At 44.0% G+C, this 20,851-nt stretch overlaps 1 protein-coding gene across 1 annotated transcript in view; it reads right to left on the bottom strand.

Moving 5' to 3' along the window:
- Positions 1 to 20,851, bottom strand: part of DOCK2 (dedicator of cytokinesis 2) — a 448,493-nt gene that overhangs the window by 235,380 nt on the left and 192,262 nt on the right. The window lies entirely within an intron of this gene.

Below are 20,851 nucleotides of genomic sequence, written 5' to 3'. Positions count from 1 at the left end.
TTTATCATCCCAAAGAACAGAAATAAAAATGTGGTGCATAGCAGTGAGACAGAGGAGGGTTCTAAGCAGATACCCAGAAAAAAATCACATATCTCAACTGGCAGTTTTCTAAAATATTGGCACTTGTGAGTACAACAGAAGAGGGCAGGGCATCACAATGCCAGGTCACCTGGTAGGCGGGGTCGTTTTCACTTTTGATTAGCCCCTGATCCCAAAGCTAGGACCTGTCATCTCATGCTGTGTGCGCCTTAGAGTCTGTAGCAGAGTAAGGACACCACAGGGTGGAAGGGACCTGTGAGTACGACCATCCTGCAGCTGTAGCTACTCCAGGGTGTACCTTAAATCGCCCTGCTTCTCAGCCTGAGGCCTGAGACTGCTTGGCAGATGGATGGGGTCTGGTTTGGGCTTGAACTTAAAGATTCCATAATTAATTTCCCTGCAACATTTACGATCATGAAATCCAGCAGTCTGTCTGTCCATTTCATCTTACTAGAAACATAAATAAGACTAAGATAAAACAGCATTGGTACTTGCCCATCCATCCTTGCAGCCTTGTAGATAAGTTCACAGTCTATTAATCTACATACTGTCCCTTCCTGGTGACCAGACCATGGTCACCTGATTGAAGAAGCAGGACTGGGGATGAGGACAGACTTTTTCCATCTTAGTATTAAACGCCCGCCTTTCCTTCCCAAAGTCTGAATTCCTTTAAAGTCTGGCTCATTCTTTTGATAAGACCCCCATACATGTGGGTCCAGTCAAACTTGCATGGCTGAGCAGACTACTGAAATAATATAATTAAGTAATTGCCAGTAAATGCTCTTGGGGATGAGGGGTGGGTTGGCAGGGCTCCTATTCCTTCTTGTTAAACTCTCTACCAGCCTGTGGTTGGATTGAGGCTGCCCAGAAAAGAGATGGTAAACTCAGTGAACATTCAGTGAAGAAGGCATTTCATAATCCCCTTTGCTAAAGACTGAGTGTCTGCGTTAGAGTCTTTGCAGAGTGAAGCACTCTGTGTGAACGTGGGATGTACATTCCCCACTGCAAATTGAGGCTAATTGAGCAAACCTCTCCGGCAGTTTCACCTTCCCTGTCACTGCGCTGCAGTGCACAAAGCTATTTCAGTGAGAGTGAGAGGGAAATTTGGCAAGGAATCTCGGCTTGCACTATTTAAATCTGGGAATGTCATTCAAGATGTTCTTCTGTTTCTAGCGTAATGTTTAAACCCACAAAATGAGACTGGAATACTTAACATGAAGTTAGAATTAAGACAAATACACTTGTCGAACTTAAGAAGTCACATTTCAGTAAGATATGCCACCACTGGCTAAAAGCCACGAGTCTATCTGTATCCACACAATCAACTCACGGTTGGCCCCAACAACGGAAAAGAACAGCACAGAGGCTAATTCAATAAAGCTAAATCACTGGGGATCTCTTATATAATTCTATCTTGTAGTAGAGCTTCCATCTTAATTTGCTTTGCTTACACTAATTTTCAAATTAATTTATGTTCTTGGGCAGCACAATAGAATGGAAATAATCCTGTTCTCAGAATTAAGAGGCCCAGGCAACAGAGCAGTCTATTCCAACAACTCCTAGCAAATTGTGTAAATTTTCAGGGCCTGTTTATCCATTCTCAAGTGGAGACAGGAACACCTACTCTACTTGTTTTACAAGGTCTGTGTACATTCCAGCATCAGATGAGCAGAACCACTCAGAGCTGACCAGGATCACTTGCCAAAGTTAGCCTGTAATGAAGACGAGATGTCTGGGAACACAAAATGGATAATCCAACATTTAGATAACTAACAAGGGTACGGTGTCGTACACATATGTTGAGTTGGAGCCTCACATAAACCCTCAGTTGAGTTAAATGATACTGCGGTCAGAACAAGTTGACCTTTCTAGAGAGAAAAATCAAGCGAGGCTGCGATGATTCTATACCAAAGCACAACACATTGCTCAGGCCACCAACCTGAAACTGGACACTCCGTCTCTTCTGAAAACTGAACATTTAAAATTTTGTTATGGGGGAAACAATTCAGTAAAACCTCCCTGCTAAACAAAAGTGATCATTTCTGTGTTAAAAAAAAAAAAAAGTATATGTATACCAAAACTCTATACTCATATACTCATGTGAAAATTGCTTCTTTGTAAAATATTATATAACCTCTACCATGATCTCTTACAGAAACGCTGTACTTGAGGTTGTCTGGTTTTATGGAAAGATATTAATTTAGCAAAAGTTACTTTTATAAAATTGAAAGGAAAAAGACTGATACATCAGCTTAAGTTGCAGGAGTTTATGTAGCTGCTTTCTCTGTAGTTAAGAAAATGTGTACTCACTATACTTGGAACTTAATACCAGCTCATCTACAGAGCACCTTCTTAAAGACTGTACTAATGTAAGGTTTTGTAAATTTCTAAACTGTTTTAAATGGGATATTATCTTTTGCAATAAACTTACATATTTTTCCTAGGTTTTAAGACTTCATTACTAGCTTGGGTTAATTTGGGTTATAAAATTTAAATTTAAGAAGGATGTCTCCATGGTTGTAATGACAGGGATTGTTGTTGTTGAGTTGTTAAGTCAAGTCTGACTCTTTTGTGACCCCATGAGCTGCAGCCCACCAGGCTCCTGTGTCCATGGGATTTCCCCGGCAAGAATCCTGGAATGGGTTGCTATTTCCTTCTCCAGAGGATCTTCCCAACCCAGGGATCAAACCTGCACCTCCTGCAATGGCAAGCAGATTCTTTACCACTGAGCCACCAGGGAAGCCCAGTGGCAGGGATAGTTTTCACTATAATTGCTTCTATATGTTTCCCAGGGAAACAAATTTAAAAAAGAGCAGATTCAGAACTTAGCATGGTGATGAACTGAAGGCCCACATGTCCTGGAAGCCAGGATGCGCTTCCCAGTTTCATTCGGATGGATTTTTATTACTCATGATTTTTATCACTATTATACTCATATACCTGAAATATAATTTATTTAAGATTTTTATTTAATTACTTTTCCCATAATTTTCTTCCGAAAAAGGCAGCTGTGTATCACCACCAAGAGAAAAACCATTACGATATTCCAAAAGTAAAAGTTGAAATCAAAATAATTTTTTAAAATCCTTGCTAGAGACTGTTGAGTGTCACCGGTGCTGAGCCTGAGACCAGCTCTCTTTGTTAAAAAGGGAGATTAGGAAATATTCAACATGTGTTAAAGCCAGTTTAACACAAAATGCATTTTCTACTTGACTAATCAGGATGTCTGAGAGAGAACTGAAAAGGAAACAACATTCCCATCATGTGATTTAATTCTTTTCCCTGTACTGCCTATGAGCCATCTAAAACCAGCCTGTTTACCAATTTGGGGGGAGGGTGGGGAACCTGGACATAGAATCAGCCATCTCAGGTTTGGTATTATTCTGCTACGCTCTTTTTGCAGGATGGCCTTGGGGAAAGTTAACGTCAGTGAGCAGCTGATTCCTTCTCTTATAATGCAGAACATCACCCTTGCCTGACAAGGGTGTCTGGCAATTAAGTGGGAGAAAACCTCGAGCATCATGGAAAGCACACTATACGAGCTCAATAAATGTGTATTTATCCTTTTGTTGCTTGAAATAAACCAGAGGAGAAGAGGAAAGATGTCTTTCTGGGAATGCAATGGGTTTTCAGAAATAGTTTAAGGTTTTCTCAGGGCAAAGAGTAGTGTTAATAAGGAATAATCTCTTCCTGGCCTCATTAAAACCTGAAATCATGATGATGGATGTTAAGTAACAAATCTTTGCTGGGTCAGAAGGATACACAAGCCTATCTAATGCACCATATCCAACGCCTTCTGGGGGATGAAGGACTCTCGCAACGTTGACTCAAATCCCCCAGAGGTAAAGGACACTGCAAGAGCTGGGTCTCTGCCATGTGCATCATGAGGCAACTAAGAAAGGCTAGATGGCGTGTCCAAGGACGCGTGGCCGTCACGAGGGAAGCCACTGCCGGGAGCAGCGTGGTGGGCGGATGCCGTGTGTGGTCTGCCACACGCCGGGGCCCAGCACAGTTGCAGGAACCACCAGCACTAGCACAGGCTAGTCTCTCTCTTAGCTGAGCAGAGGCCTCAGTACAGCCTTTGCTCGAAAAGGCTCTCATTTTAAGCACCTCAAGGCAACTTGCTATACGCTAGGAACATATTGCTCTTTTTGAGTTCCAAGAAACATTGGTGTTTTGTGATCATTACGCCCACCAAGCATAGCTTGCAATAAAGAGTCGGAAGATAAATCCTCACCCAAAGCTGTTTGCCTTTGGTGCAAACCATGTTTGACTGGCTTCTCGCTCATAACCTCTTCATCCCGACTTCATCCCCATTTTCATTCTACCAGTTTACAGCCTGAATTTCTACTGCTCACCTCTAGCACCCCAGCTCCTGAGGTTTCCCAAATATGTGATTGCTTCCCTCTCTTCCAGGATCCTCAGCCTCTAAAGCACAACCTAGAATCTGGTTTGCTCACTGCCAGGCTAAGCCAGGTCCCAAGGTAAGAGTGCCTCTCCACTGTTGCAAACCCTCTTCATCTCTCAGCCTCCACAAAGGCATGCCATGTGGCCTTCCCTGTGCACGCCAGTCCCGTCTGTCGCACAGCAACGAAAGCAGTCACTGCTGAATTTACCTCTGACCTGCGCCGCGCCCTGGCTGTCACAATCTGGCTTCCTGATGAACGTGGGAAGTAAGACTAGGTCTGCGGCTGCGACCCAGGAGGCCCCACCCGGCTCTGCTGCGGAAGTTCTCATCACAGGCCCTTTCACTCTCTGCTCCAGAGTGACACTGAGCCGCCTTCGTTCCTCAGGACCACCACGCTAACACTCCTAAAGGGTCTATGCACACTTTTCCTTCAGCCTATAATAATTCCCACAGCGCCCCCACCTCCCCGAGTTTCCAGCTCTGCTGGGGTTTCCCAGGTAAGGCTTTCCAAGACCACTACCACCACCACCCCGGATCATACTAAATATCCCTCTTACACACACGCTTGGCACCAGGGACCCTTCCATCAAAGTCCTAGGCACAGTTGACCTTGAACATATATTATGTCATTCTTTGATGAATGTATTTCTCTTATCTGTCTGATTATCTTCCTAAGGTAAGAATTCTGCCTAGTTTGGCTCACCTTTATATCTCCAGCACACAGCACAATGGGATTCAAATATGTGTTGCAGGGATAAATTAAAGATTGAATTTGATTTCATGGAGAGACAGGAAGGAATGATTCCCAGTTTTCCCTCTTGTTAATGTATAGGCTCCGGGCTTCCCAGGTGGCCCCGTGGCAAATAACTCACCTGCCAATGCAGGAAGTGCAAGAGACAGCTGTTCAATCCCTGGGATGGGAAGACCCCCTGGAGTAGGAACTGGCAGCCCACGCAAGTATTCTTACTTGGAAAATTGCATGGACAAAGAAGCCTGGCGGGCTACAGTCCCTGGGTTGCAGAGTCAGACATGACTGAACGCACGTGTACAGCCTCTATCTGTGCTCTCGGCAGCATCCAGCCTTCCACTGACGGGGCCTTCAGGAGCTAACGTGGCCAGGGCTTCTAATTCCACTGTAGTCTTCACGGCATTCATGACCCAGGAGCACCAAGCCACTACCATCCCCCCTCACCACGTCTATCTTGAATATGGACAGCCCAGTTGAACCTTGTTTCAGAACAAATTGTCATCATAATTAAATCCCAGTGCATTTTGCACATTTTACCAAGATACTGCCTTACTGTATGAAGGAGAAAATTAGTTTTGAAATTAAAGCAGATTGTTAACTATTTTTGCTGTAATATTTCCATTAAAATGCCAGAATTTATTACATGTGACCTCGTCCATTTCAGACAAAATGCAATTTAAAGGAGACAGGATCAGTGTAACTAAAGGAGCATTAGGGGCAGAGCATTTTGTCTTGGCTTAAACCACAACTAAAATGAAAAGACAATAAGCATCACACCAAAGGATTATTTGCTCCAGAGAAAATAAAAGCTTTATTATCATGAACGGCCTTCACAAACTCTCAGAATCCATAACTATGGTATATTAAATTTCACTCCAGTAAAACCCACATTTTTTTCTCCAGGAAAAACCGCAACATACGGTTCTTAAATCTTCAGCCAAAACTCACTGACCTCACATCTGTGCCTGGGCCTGGTTTCCCGGGTGGCAGACGCAGTGCTGTGATACCCTGGTCATGCTGACAGAAGGGCCTTCCTCCTCCCGAGCCAAACGGGCTGCGTCATTTTAACTGCTGAAACCACGGAATCAGGAGGGGTTCACGTAGCTCTTCCCCCACACCCCCAGCACAGCGAGCCCCACTGAACCTAATCCCGCATGCCGAGCTCCCATATAGGTGATGGATGAGCAAAGTCAATTGTTGTCCTTGTTTTTTGTTTGCTTATTTGTTTCAAGGTAAAAACAATATGCTTTCTGTAATTAGGGATCAAAGAGAGCAAGATCAAAGCTATGCAAAGCATCAGCATTTGCAGACTCAGTTCGCTGACCTGACTGGGTTTCTTGGAACTGATCCTTCCTTCTTTGCCACTACTACACAGTCATCGGCTCCAGGGAAACTTCTCACATGAGCCTCAGTTCATAATCACTTTTTTCCAATAAACAGTTATAGATTCCCTTCTCTGTGCCAGGCAAGAAAACTACAGATGCAGCCCTGGCCCGAGAGAGCTTCTCATGGTCTGGTCCAGTGCGGGGTGGGTAGGGATTCCAACAATAAGCCCATGCCCTTTTCTGATTTACTACCTGAGGGACGGTCATGCCCCCTCTTCCTTTTGACCTGAATGCTGTCCTTTTTATTCTTTTGTGATGATTATCTGTCTTGAATTACAGTTAGTTCTAGTTTTTGCCTGCTTACCCCACTTTATGTAACATCATGAGAGTAGGAATTGCTTTTCTTTCCTTGTAAAGGACGTCTTAAGTCCAAGACGTCTTTGCTTAATGGAACTTCCCTGGTGGTCCACTGGCTAAGACTTCACCTTCTGATGCAGAGGGTGTGGGTTTGATCCCTGGTCAGGGAGCTAAGATTCTACATGCCTTGTGGCCATAAAATGATATTGTAACAAATTTGATAAAGAATTTAAGAATGGTCCACATTAAAAAAAAAATTAAAACAGAAAAAGAAACTAAAGACTTCAACATTATTGAACCCTTGTCTCTTCCATATAAGCCAACACACTGGTCTTCAAAGTTTCTTACAGTTTTCCAGCTCCTTTGGATCTAGTCTCCTCCCAGCTGCCTGGGACTCCCTCTCAGACATGTATCTGGCCATGCCATTCCCAGCTTTTCTATCTGCACCCCACCACCATCCAGAGCATAAAACTCCTCCCACAGGAACAAGGTTCCCCCCAATCTGACTCCAATATAGTATGTTCAGCCTAACTTCCTCCCACTCCACTTGACTCATCTCCTCACGTGTTAAGTCGCTTCAGTAGTGTCCACCTCTTTCTGACCCTGTGGACTGCAGCTCGCCAGGCTCCTCTGTTCATGGGGACTCTCCAGGCAAGAACACTGGAGTGGGTTGCCATGCCCTCCTCCAGGGGGTCTTCCCGACCCAGGGATGGAAGCCCCACCTCTCATGTCTCCTGCATTCGCAGGTGGCTTCTGTACCACTAGCCCCACCGGGGAAGCCCACTCGCCTCCTTGATACCGGCTAAAGCACATCAGAGAATGCGACATGTCAATGGCTTAGCTCATGCTGTTCCCTCCACCTGAGACACGGTTCCACTTTACCTGTTTACCATGGGAAGTAACTTCCATTTGGGAGAAGGAATGAATAGTGGCCATATCACTACTAATCACGGTAATAAAGGCTCTGGTTTCTTGAAGTTACAAGGCACTATTATAAAATGTTTGCTTTCATTATCTTATATAGTCTTCAAAAAATTACCATCAGGTAGGTCAATGATTACTCGTTTCCCAGAAGAATAACCAAGGCTTGGAGTGAATAAGGTGAAGAAGTAATTTGTTCAAGTCCAGAACTATGTGATGCTGAAAGCTGGAGTTCTTTCAAGGTCTGTCAAACTTGAGAGCTTGGGTTCTTAACTTCTATGCCAGACAGCAAGTCGCAATTTAAATGTCAACTCCTCTCTGCAACTTTTTCTGATCATTCCCCGCCCCTGCCGTGGGATTAGTCACTCTGTCCTCTGAGTACTTGTAGTGCTTTGACAGACTGCTGCGTATATCATCTGGACATTTCTTTTGTAAATCCCTTACACTCCTCTCACCAGGGAGCAAAGTCCCAGGGGACAGGAATTGTCATCTGCATCCCTGAGACCCTCCAAGCATTTAACACATTGCCTGAAAAGCTGTAAATGTTTCACATGTTTGTTGAATGAATTTAGAAAAAAAAAAAAAAGGAAACATTAAGAAGAGAAACAGTCCAGGCTGAAAAGACAGACCAGAACAAGACCAGGAGTCCTGACTTTAGCCCCTGATTTTCTGCACAATTTTGAACAAGTTCCTTCACCTCCATCCCCCCACCTCTGTCTTCAAAATAAAACCATCTGCCTTTCTGGATTCACAGGCTGGTTAGAAGAAAAGTGAAATTATATACATGAAAATGTTTCAGTAAGTTTGACTATCTCATTAATTCCTATTTTTAAAAAAATAGTGTTTGAGGGTGTTTCTTCCCCTGATTATAAAAGGAAAGCAAAATCATTTTAGAATAAGTAAAACTGCAGAAATATACAAATCATGTGTCCTTTAAGCAGGAGATACCAATGTTACTTTAGCTTCAGAACAAGGTCCCTGGGTCTGGCCTCTAGGCGGTCCCGAGGCTCTGGTGAGGGGTCACATTCCACCCCTGCTTTACCATTCATGGCCCACGATGGCTTTCTTACTGCTGCTTTTTATATTTCTATAATCCTCTCAATAAATTTAAGTTTTAGAATTTCCTTATGTTAAAAAATTATCACAAGTACATAATGGCTACATAAATTCATCACTGTGTGGATGCAGCGTGAGTCTAGGAAAATGGAACTGACTTCCCTGAAGTCACGGAGAAGGCCAGTGCCCTGGTAAAGACGACATAGAAGGGGACCCGCAGGGAAGCCTGCTTCACTTGCTGTGGTTCAACAGCACTTCTCTGTGAGCAGCTCCTGTCCTTCACAACATTCCCAGGCAAGGTGCCTCCGTGATATTTTTCCTCCCTGTCTGGGATTCAACACTTTGTGGCAGACATCTGGTGGCTGGTTTCATCTCAAGGCTGAGGGGTGGCTATGTTCACAACCCAGCTGTGGCAAATATTTTAAGTCAGGGCCATAAAATAACTTGTGATCTGCCTCCTAACACTTGTGTCAAAGTAGGGAGAACGTTATAGCACAGAAGGGGGTGGGTGTGTGCTCAGACGTTCAGTTGTGTCTGATTCCTTGCAACCCAATGGACTTTAGCTTGCCAGGCTCCTCTGTCCTTGGGATTCCTCAGGCAAGAACACCGGAGTGGGTTGCCATGCCCTCCTCAAGCGGATCTTCCCAACCCAGGGATCCAACCCACGTCTCTTATGTCTCTTGCACTGGCAGGTGGGTTTTTCACCACCAGTGCCACCTGGGAAGACTGTGGCACAGAAGGGGGAAACAATGGCTCCTATTCACTGAAGGCCTGCTATGTGTTCCATTCCGTGCTGCGAGCCTTAACACACATGTCCCAGTCCTCGCCATGGGACTGACAGGTGACCACCATTATCAGCCCCATTTCACCAGGGCTTCCCTGGTGACTCAGACAGCAAAGAATCTGCCTGCAGTGCTGGAGACGAAGGCTCAGCATTGGGTTGGGAAGATCCCCTGGAGAAGAGAATGACACTCCACTCCAGTATCCTGGCCTGGAGGAGTCCATGGACAGAGGGACCTGGTGGGCAACAGTCCATGGGATTGCAAAGAGTCAGACATGACTGAGCAATGAACACAATAACACACAGCCTCATTTTACAGACAAGGAAACTGAGGACGCTGAACTGTCATGAGGAGACTTCTTAGCTATGAGATAAGGTCGCCTCACTCGCTGAGAAAAAGAGGACCAGTTCCCAGCCAGCAAAATCTTCCCAAACCCCATACCATGTGCCCCAAGCCCTATAGTCCTTAGAAAGCAACACTGGGTGTAAGGGTGCTCATCAGGGCCTAAATGGAAGACCTTCTAAAGTCTGCAAGGTTCGCCAAGGATGAGGTAAGACCAGCCTTGCTTCTAGCACCAGGAAATAGGATAGGAGACGGATAGGATAGGTAGAGTCTATCCTTTAAGAACGCACTTCTATAACGGACTTTTGGACTCAGAGGGAGAGGGAGAGGGTGGGATGATTTGGGAGAATGGCATTCTATCATGTATACTATCATATAAGAATTGAATCGCCAGTCTATGTCTGACGCAGGATACAGCATGCTTGGGGCTGGTGCATGGGGATGACCCACAGAGATGTTATGGGGAGGGAGGTGGGAGGGGGGTTCATGTTTGGGAACACATGTAAGAATTAAAGATTTTAAAATTAAAAAAAAAAAGTAACTACTGAAAAAAAAATAATTCTCTAAAATAAAATGTTGCAACAATGTAAAAAACAACAACAACAACAAAAAAAAGAAGTTAGAGATTTGTTTGAAAAATAAATAAATAAATAAATTCTAAAATTAAGGGAGAAGTAACCAGCTATGAGCAAATATTAGAGTCAATTGGACTAAAATAGGCATTTAAAGATGAATAAAAAAGCTGTGTGTAATAAATACATCAGTAGTTTCCAAAATAACTCTATGGAATTGATTTCAATTTTTCAATAAATTAACAACTTTAGAAATAATAATACAAAAAAAAAGAACGCACTTCAAAGCACTTATTCAAAATCAAATGGGGCCAGCTCCACTGACAGAAGCCAAAAGACAGTGAGATATTTGCAGGCAATTTCATTAGGATAATGATACACTGGCTCTGCATTTCCTAGTGCTCCCTGTACTGTTCCCAAACCTGGTCTCTGCCTCCCTCCCTCTGGGTGCTGCCAAGAGCAGCCCCTGGGATGGCCAGGGGAGGCCACAGCTTTTCCAGGTCTGAGCTCACCTGCCCTGCAGAACTGCGAGGCTCGTGTTACTGAGTCACGTGTGAAACTGTCAAGGCAGTAGCATGTCTATTATCTAGGGGTGCTCTTACCTCCTAGCTGTTCAATTGGGTGGACCAGAGAGAATGCAGTGGCTATTTTTAAAAATTTAGGAACTTTTGGTGCTTCTCTGGTAGTCCAGTGGTTAAGAATCCACTTGCCAATGCAGAGGGCAAGGGTTCGATCCCTGCTCCGGGAAGATCCCACATGCATCTAAGCCTGTGCACCACAGCTATGAAGCCTGAACACCCCAGAGCCTGTGCTCCACAACAAGAGAAGCCGCCACAGTGAGGAGCCCCAGGTGCTGCAGCTAGAGGAAGCCCTCAGTGATGGAGACCCGGCGCCGCCGAAAATAGAAATAAATAAAATTTAGGAAAAAAGATCAGGAACTTCACAATTCCCATCATGTGACTTATCATGCAACAGAAGGAAGCTTTGGAAATGAGGCTGGATTTTTATGCTCCGGCCCTCAAATTTTAATTTGTCTAAAAGAATGCTACTACACAAAGCCAATAAAGTATTTGGAATTTTATACGTGTATTCAAAACAAATCCTTAAGAGAAAGTCTGGCATGAAAATCTTTTCTCATCTTACTTTTTAAGTCGGAATTTTTTTAAGGCTAACCACTGATGTGTGCTTTCGGTTGGTTTTGTTCTTGCCATTCATTCACGCCCATGGCTCAGAGGAGCACCTCTACTTGCCATGCTCTGGGCCAGTGGGCAGGAACCCCCGAGAGAAGAGGACAAAGTCCTTTTCCTCAAGTATCCTAGTCCACTGTGAAACCTAGACAGGCAAAGAGGAAATTCCACAGGACAGGGTAATGCTGTAACTGCAAAATGCAGAGAGGACAATGAGGTCACTCAAGAAAGATGATCATGAGGACTGAGAGAAAGTTTCAGAGACCAGGAGACGGACATAAGGCAAGAAATGCTGCTCCTCCTTATAATCCCTTGTCTTCACCTGGTCAAACTTTTAATATCATTGAAGAACTAGACCCAACTTTATAATATCTACCTGGGTAACTGATGTCTGCCCATACACACTATGGGTTCCTAGATAGCTGAGACCCCAATTCACCTTTTGCATATATATTTTAGGTCAAGTACTCCTTGATATGAAATTACCAAAATCCTGATTAAAGCAAAGCTTCCCCGCCCACTGGATACAAACCCCATCCACATTACCTTACCAAGCAGCAACCAAGCCACCCCCCCATTCATGGTGCCATCTTTTGGTTACCAAATGGAAATTCAGGTCTCTTTATACTTTTTTTTTCCTTTCTTAATCAGATCTCCATCTAACACACACACACACACATAAACATTTCCTTTCCATTTAGTCCAGTTATTCAATAACAATTCTTTTTCCTCCCTATTTTCCTAGTTTAATCAAGTCACAAAAGTAACAGTAGTAACACTTGTATAAGGGTAATGTAAGTAACACTTATACATGTTAAGGAAAAGAAAATGATGCACGGTATGTAAAAAAAATAGATAGCAGGAATCTCCCATTCCTTCAGCAGGTATTCACTGAGATCATCCTGTATGCCAGGAAACAGTGCATCCTAAGATGCCAAGTGATGAAGACAGGCATCGTCCTGCAGCTGCTAGGAAAGATGCCCTCATGGCAGTACGATGAACACACGAGGCTGAAGAGAGTGGAGGGATCTCAGCTTGGTTGAGCGGAATGTGGGTCAAGACCTGAAGGAGGAAGAGGAGTTGGCATGGTGGAAGACCTTGTCCTGAGATGAAAGTTAGGAGTGACTGTTCTAGACCAGGGGTCCTCAAACTCCAGGATCTAATGCCTGATAATCTGAGGTGGAGCTGATGTAATAATAGTAGATATGAAGTGCATGATAAACATAATGTGCTGGAAACATCCTGAAACCATGCCTCCCCCTCATCCATGGAAAAACTCTTTTCAAGGAACCTGGTCCATCGTGCCAAAAAGTTTGCAGACTGCTGCTCTAGACAAAGGGAGTGGCCTGTAGGAGAATGCAGAAAGGGAAAGGAGCATTCCAGGAGCAACGGAGCGTTCCCTTGAGCTGGCACAAGTGTGGGAGTTAAGGGGCACTGGGGAAAGGCATAGCCTGTACCGGGTGCCTGAGAGCCATGCTGAGCAGCTGGGCCTTCATCCTGGGAAACGGTGGGGCCAATGGTGCTTTATCTCCAAGAGAAGTGCTCCTTTAGAATACCAAGCTGGCCACAGTGTGAAGAGTTGGAACAGAATGAGAAAGAAGGGAGAGTGTCTTATGAGGAGCTGTAGTGATGGCAGCAGTGAGAGGCAGTCATGGCCAGACCCAGGCTGGTGGCATCAGTGGTGGAGAGAAGCGCTTCCGTTTGAGAGGTCTTTAGACTAGAATGAGCAGCACATGGAGAAGGGCTGCATGTGGAAGGAGACTCTCTGTCCTTCCAAAGCCCTTTAGAATCTCCTTGTCTCCATTCTGCACTGTCTTCTGTAAGACCTGCTATTTCATAAGCACCAACACTCAAATAAACAGAAAATTTTTCTGAGTTCATAGGTTTTTATGGTTCAGTCACCAGAATTGAACAGCTTGATCCTAAAGATATCATTGCCATCATAAAGCCACCAACATTTTATGCCATCTTATAGGTTTCTAAAAGTTACCACACAGGTCATCCCATTAGGTTCCATGGTCTAGGCAGAAAAGCAGCTAGGTTTAAGGTGCTCGTTATGACCTTTAGAATATTTGATGCCTAAAGAGCAATTTAAGGTATTAATAGTGTAGGAGTATTTAAGTATATTTAAGTAATTTAAGTAATATTTAAGTATATTCTATTTAAGATCAGGGACTCTAGCAATAGCACCTCTTGGGTTCAAATTCTAGCTCTTTCGACAAATAAACTGTGTGGTTACAGGCAAGCTACATAACCTTTCTATTCTTGTTATTTCATTTGTAAAATATGAGTACCTGATGCAGATTAAGTGAGGTGAAACACATATGGTGACTTAACTTTCTGCTTGGAACACTGATGTTTTCTCAATAAATGAGAGCTTTAGTATACACATCATTTTAATGAAGTGTTAAGTCACCAAGTGAAGGTCAAGAGTCAGCTGACCACTTCTGGTCGAGACCCCCACCTCCTCAGGTCCTGGACTGCCCTCAGACGTGCTCTCCACGGGATGGGCTTGAGTGTGGGTGGGGCTGGCACTGCCACCATGCCCCTGCACAGGCCACCTGAGTCACTGGGCTCACAGGTGTCAGAGAGTAATCAAGCAGGTGGGCCATTTGTCATTTGGAAAGCAAAGTCAGAGCTTTGAAATCCTGGCTCTCTGATGACTCAGGTGCTTTTTGAAGGATGTTTTCCACTTTTTTTTTTTCCTTTTTGAATAAACTGCTCTGAAATTCTGGAGCTAGCCTCATCTCAACTGCATTTACCTGCATTTAATCACTCAGTAGACTCCTCTGCGAAAACTGGGGTAATTAGGCCCAAAATATATCACCAAGAGGCTTATTTTAACTACCTAAAATAAAGCCAGATCTTAATTTCAACAAAATTACCAGATAATTTCCCTTCCAAGAACTTCTGGTGGTGCTCAGGATTCCTGATTCTCCCTGTGGGATTGTCCAGCCTCCGCAGTGGCAGGCCAGAGGCTGGGCACAGCCTCTTCTAGAGCAGACGGCAGCAGGACTCATCAGCCAGAGAGGGGTTCCCTGAGGCCCCCTCACCTGTACAGGTCAACTTGGACATTTTCCCCCACACTTTGAGACCTGGGGGACAACACAAGGTACACACGGTCTGATGTCAGAGGTCCCTTGGTTCACATCCCATCCTGCTACTAGCCATGTGACTTTTAACTATGATGCTTCCATCTTTGGAAGCTCAGTCAGTCTATTCTCCTGACCAATGGGAGCCTCAAAAATGAACTCCATCGCACAATAGGGATTTTCAGTTAAACTTTCTTATATTTTAGCAATCTCTGGAGATTACAATCAGTGCAATAATAAACCACCTTGCTGCAGTTTAATTGGTAGCAAGATCTCGTTCTAATGAGATCATAAAATCGTGGTGCATCTTACAGTGGATAAAATATGACTTCAGCGCATAGAAACCATTCCCTTGTGAAAATGCAGGCTCTTAGACTACTGGCTTTTTCCATTGCGTGTTTGCTCTTACACAACAACTTCTTAAGGAGCTAAGAATATGTGAAAGGGAATATTGGTTGTAAAGGAGCTTTTGGATTAAGCCAGAAAACAGCAATTACTTCAGTCAATACATAATATTTGCAAGAATCTTGTATACATTGCTGTTCTCTAATCTTATGCTTATAACAGACATCACAAATCAATTCAGCACTTCTTCCCACTGAGCCAAGATGTAGCCTAGAATTTTTTTCAACACAGTACAACAGGCAGCCATTGCCAACCCACCAGAGCTGGCACATAAAGTGAAATCTATTTTCTGTCCCTGACTCAGGGCCTCAGAAGGCAGGGAAAGACAGAAAGAGTATGGGCATTGGCCAAATTAGGAAACTTAGATATATGAAAAAGATCTCAAAAAATAATACAGTTCATTGTGCAAGGTCTACAGTGTGGAAACTGTCTCCTACTCTCCCTTATCCAAAAGGTCCTTCCTACCAAACCATGGTGCCTTTCTCAGCATCAAAATCTTTGGTCATTTAAGTAAATAAACATTTATCTGACAGATCAGACTCTGGCAAAGAGAAGAAGAGAGAGAAGCAGTCATGTAAAAGTTTGTTTTTCTTTTTGTAAAACTTTCCTTTTGCTCATTTGTTACCATCAACATTTCATTGTTCAGGCAGATGGTCTACAGAGAAAAATCAGGAATGGCTATTTCCAGCAAATGATAATTACAGTGTGCTGCACACAAGAATCAATCCATCCTAGCTAGGGTTTCTGTAATTTTAATAGCTATCACCTTTTATTGCAACGTTTCTACTCCTACAAATAAGGAAAAAAGTCATCATTTAATCCCACATAGTGACAAAAGAGCAGCTCAGCCTACACCCCGCTGAGGCCTCGGGACTTCAGAAGTAGATGCTCCTGGGTTTCGTCATAAATATTGATTGTTTAATATTCCCAAGTAATGGAAACTAGCCAATAAAATTCATATCTGGAAAATTTAAAGTGATGGTTGGAATGGAAATCTCGTCTCCTTGTCAAATTTCAATTTGAATTTAAATTGGGGCCTTCAGTGCTAATACAGAGACCCCTGACCTCTGAGTAATTACTTTCCAACATAATTTTCTTTAATTTGGATGAGATAGTTCTAAGAATTGCTGGAAAGGCCCATTTTATGAAAATAAAGCTAAATCTTAGGGAAGACCTGTTTCATTTCTTCCTTCTAGTTCAGGCTCCTGAAGAAGGATATGGCAATCCACTCCAGTATTCTTGCCTGGGAAATTCCATGGACAGAAGAGCCTACTGGGCTACAATCCATGGGGCTGCAAAAGAGTCAGACAGGACTTAGCATCTAAAGAACAACAACAAGTTTAGGCACGGCCCTGTTTCTACTGAGGTGTGCTTGCTACACGCCTCTTGGACCCCCTGCTCAGCACTCTCAGCACTGTAATAGCAGCAGCAAACCCAAGAGTCACGGAGACTAACGACACCGCTTGCAGCTCAGAACTTCTGCAAGGCTCCTAGCATCAGGCTGGAGTGAAGCGAAGGGAAGGCCTCTCAGTCATGTCCAACTCTTTGCATGGGCTCTTTGTCCATGGAATTCTCCAGGCCAGAATACTGGAGTGGGTAGCCTTTCACTTCTCCAGGGGATCTTCCCAAGCCAGGGATCACACCCGGACTGCAGGCAGACTCTTCCACCAACTGAGCCACCAGGGAAGCCCAGCATCAGGCCTGGGCAGGGCAGGGCAAGTCGGAACAGGCAATTCTTTACACTCTGCCCACACTTCCTGAAATGTGGGTTCCCGGTACTCAGAAAAAGTGTTCCCTGGAAAAGGAAAGGCAATCTAAATTGAGAGAAGAGCATATATAAAAATATGAAGGCATAGTACAGCACCTCACTTTCAGGGAGCATTTCACTCATTCCTTTGGCTCAACAAACGTTTACTGAGCACCCACAGTAAACCAGGTACCTGCTAGGTGAGAAGGATAAAAAGGATGAGTTAAATGTGGTCCCTGTCCTCACGGCGGCCCATGGAATACAGGGGTCATGAGCACATAAGTCAGAAAACCCCCTCATAAATGACTAAGTATAGCAAGCCTGATGACTGAGTGTGTCACCAGGGGTGCTGGGAGCCAAGTGGGGAGTCGGGTGGGGAGGCACCAGGTCAGAGGTGCTGAAAACAGCAGGACTTGGCTAGAAGTGGCAGCGGTGAGAGGGAGGGGTCAAGGGCAGCACCTCAGTTCTAGGAGGCCAGTTCCATAAGCTGAGATGGTGAATGCTGGGAGTGTGCAGGAGACTCCAGGGGGTTCGTGACGAGTTGGGTTTGGGATACAGGGAGTGTGAAGTACTTGAGAGCCATCCCCTTGGAGGTTACGGTTCTCCTGCAGGCCCAGACTCATTTCTGAGCCTTTGTGCTGAGTGTATAAGAGGCTCTCAGGAAATACTGAGTGAATAAACAAATGAATACCATGTAGAAGAAACACATGTGCAAGTGCTTCTCATGTGCTACTACATTTAACTGTCACAGCAACTCAATGAACAAGGCCTGTTATTACCCCCATTTGACAGACAGGTCCAAGTCTCAAGTCTTCTGGTGCAAGAGAAGAACTACAGATGCCAACCTCACAGATGAAAATGACTTAGAAACAAAGCAAAACAGGCAAAGGAAAAGATGCTCGCTCGGTGCCAACAGGCATCAGATAAACAAATGAAAACCGCAGTGAGGTGCCACCAGAATTGTTAAAACCTGAAGGACTGACAATATCAAGTGTTGGTGAGGAGGCAGGCAAACACAGAACACCCACACACTGCTGATGGGAAAGTAAAATGGCTAAAACATTAGGGAAAAGAACTCGGCCGTTTTTTATAAAGTTAGACATACACTTCCCATGGGCTCCAGCAATTCCACTTCTACATTTCTACCCAAGAGAAACTAGAGTTTGGTCACACAAAATTTACACGTAAATGTTCACAGCAACATTATTCACAATAGCCAAAAATTATAAACAATTCAATATCTATCAACTGAAAAAGAATAAACAAAATGCAATATAGTCATACAGTGCAATACTTTTTAGCAATTAAAAGGAATTTCATACTGAAATACCCTAAAATATGGACAAACTTCAAAAAACCTATTCACACAAAAAAAAGCCAGATACAAAGGGCCTCCAACTGTATGATTTGATACATATGTATGTGTGAAAAGGCAAATCTATAGAGACAGAAAATAGATTAGTGGTTGCTGACCCAGCTAGGGTAGGGGTAAAGCGGTAGGGGTGGGCTGGAGAGTCACTGCAAACAGAACTTCTGGGGGTGAAAAAGTATTTTAAACTAAATTATGGTTATGGTTGCACAACTGTATGCATCATAAAAGCTCATCAAACGATATTTATAATGGTTAAATTTAAAGGCAAATAAATTATATCTTCATGAAGCTGTTAAAAAAAGGAAGATGAGAGAGCCGTGTGATTTAGAAGAATCGGGAGACCTCAACCAGGTCGATGAGGTTTGGGCAGCTTTACAGGGGAGTCTGTTTGTGCTGAACCTAGAAGACTAGGCAGGATTTCACCCGATTAAGAGAGCACACAGAGAGGTTCCAGACAACGAAAGCATGAACGTGAGCAAATGCCAGGCCCATTTGGGCAATATCAGTTCAGTTCAGTTCAGTTGCTCAGTCGTGTCTGACTCTTTGTGACCCCAAGGACTGCAGCTGGGGCAATATACCAATATCCATTTTGGCTAGATGCTGTGGATGGATAAAAGCAGATGAAAAGGCTGAAAATTTTGGTTATGGCCAGATCACAGAAGCTGAGAATGGCCAGATTAGTGCATTTATACCTTAATTTGTAGGTATTAATTTGTAGGTAGACAGTAGGGAGCCACTGAACATTCTGGAGTAGGGGAGTGCCCTGGCAAACATTAACAGACCAGCAGTGAGCATCGTGCATCGTGCATCGGAAGGGCAAGCAGCCGGGGCACGGCACCAAATAAAGGTCTCAGCATGAAACAGGGCCAGACTCCGCTCGCCTGACTATGTTGCTAATGTGAAGGGACAGAGAGACACACTGTACCAAAGAGAGAGCAAAATAATAACAGACGCCAGCTACTTGGTGCTTTCTATGACCCAGGCACTGTTTCAAAGACTCACGACTCTAAAAAGATACAGAGACTTAAGAGCCTGCTATATATGGGATGAGCCAAATAGACTGATGATCCTCTTTAGGTCTGGCTCCAGAGAGAAGGAATAAAGATTCGGGAGGTCATAATAGGTGCATTACGGGAACCACAGATGTGGAAACTTGTAACTGAATAAAAAATAATGGTGATGCTTTAAAGGTGGAAGGACAGACAAATGACAGAGGATGAGTCACATGGCTGTCTGCTTCAGAAGGCAGGAGTACCTGGGTGCTGCTGGTGCCCACCATGGATGTCACCACTCTCTTAAATGTACATACTGGGCCGTAAGGAACCAAGCACCCACATGAGTGGACAAGACTGAATGGGGAGAAAGAAGACTGTTACCCTCAGCTGCTTCGAGGCAGGGATCAAATACTTGCCCAGCTACTGTTAGAATAAACCCTCAGCACCGCATGTCCTGTATCCATGAAGCAGGACTACAGTTATTGATAGTCAACATCCCCAAACCTGGCTCATATCGTACTGTTTTAAAGTAGAGATCTCAAACTGGCTTTCTGAAAGCCGAAGCCAGATGTTTGGGGATCATAAAATGTTTATAAATATTTTTAAGCAGCTGCCAACACTTAAACATCAGGAAATTTCACATAAAGTATGGGAATTTTCAGCTTCTCTCAAGAAGTTGGGAGTTCTGGCAGCTGTATAGCTAATCCCACATAGTTTCAATCCATCAAATCTTAGTAGTACTTGTCTCCATTAATCTTTAGAGTTCCTGCCTGGTACATGTCATTTTTTCCTTCACTCATTCATTCACTCAACAAGTATTTATCAAGTACCTACTATATTCCAGGCACAAATGAACAAAACAGACAAAGATCTTTTCATTCTTCAGCTCATATTATTACAAGGAGGGCCAGCCAATAAGCAAAGAAAAGAAGAATACACACACACACACACACACATGCATAGATATATACAGATATATATCACCTATATAGTGATAAGTACTAAAAGAGTCCCTTGGACTGCAAGGAGATCAAACCAGTCAATCCTAGAGGAAACCAGTCCTGAATATTCATTGGAAGGACTGATGCTGAAGCTGAAACTCCAATACTTTGGCCACCTGACGTGAAGAATGGACTCATTGGAAAAGACTCTGATGCTGGGAAAGATTGAAGGCAGGAGGAGAAGGGGATGACAGAGGATGAGATGGTTGGATGGTATCACCGACTCGATGGACATGAGTTTGAGTGAGCTCTGGGAGTTGGCGACGGACAGGGAAGTCTGCTGTGCTGCAGTCCATGGGGTCGCAGAGTTGGACGCGACTGAACTGAACTGAACTAAACATGAAGGAGTAGGGTGTAGAGACGGAAAGCAGGTGGACAAGTGCTGGATACTGTGGACAGAGCAGTCAGGCAGGGAAGTCTCTCCGATAAGGTGGCACCTAAGCCAAGATTTGATTAGCATCAGGGTATAAGCAAGGAAGAGAGGCCAGGCAGAGGGAAGAGC

The sequence above is a fragment of the Budorcas taxicolor genome, chromosome 20 (assembly GCF_023091745.1).
Source record: "Budorcas taxicolor isolate Tak-1 chromosome 20, Takin1.1, whole genome shotgun sequence".
Taxonomy (NCBI): domain Eukaryota; kingdom Metazoa; phylum Chordata; class Mammalia; order Artiodactyla; family Bovidae; genus Budorcas; species Budorcas taxicolor.
Note: the sequence above shows the minus strand (reverse complement) of the source record. Positions and strands in the feature narration are given on the sequence as shown.